Genomic DNA, 486 nt, shown 5'->3' on the forward strand with positions numbered 1-486 from the left:
TATCCATTGATTACCCTACTGATTTACTAATATGCATTATATTGAACCTTCTAGTAATTATCCATGATAGCAAACACTTTAACATTACATATTAATGACTGGCCGAGTTCCCGATGGGATTTCCTACCGGAAAACATCAGAAACCATCTAGATACGAATTTTTAAGAAATTTTAGTTACTCACCCAGGTACTTCCATTTTATTGACAAATTTATAGATACCTATGTAAAATGCTACCGGTATGCTACCTAAATAAAATGCAGATACCGGTTTAAGCTGCAAGTCGTTTGTCACTCATGCCTTGTCAGGAATTTTATATTATATCTACCGGTTTACTACTTACTTATATAGTATATAATTTATAATGCTGTGTATTTATTTAGCATTAATATCAAAGAATAACTTCACAGTGGAAAACACGCGCAGCCAACATTCACAGGCAAAGTTGCAACTTGTTTACGCAAGAACAGATTCGCAAGCTTGGTGG

Source organism: Manduca sexta, chromosome 26 (assembly GCF_014839805.1).
Source record: "Manduca sexta isolate Smith_Timp_Sample1 chromosome 26, JHU_Msex_v1.0, whole genome shotgun sequence".
In the NCBI taxonomy this organism is placed as follows: Eukaryota; Metazoa; Arthropoda; class Insecta; order Lepidoptera; family Sphingidae; genus Manduca; species Manduca sexta.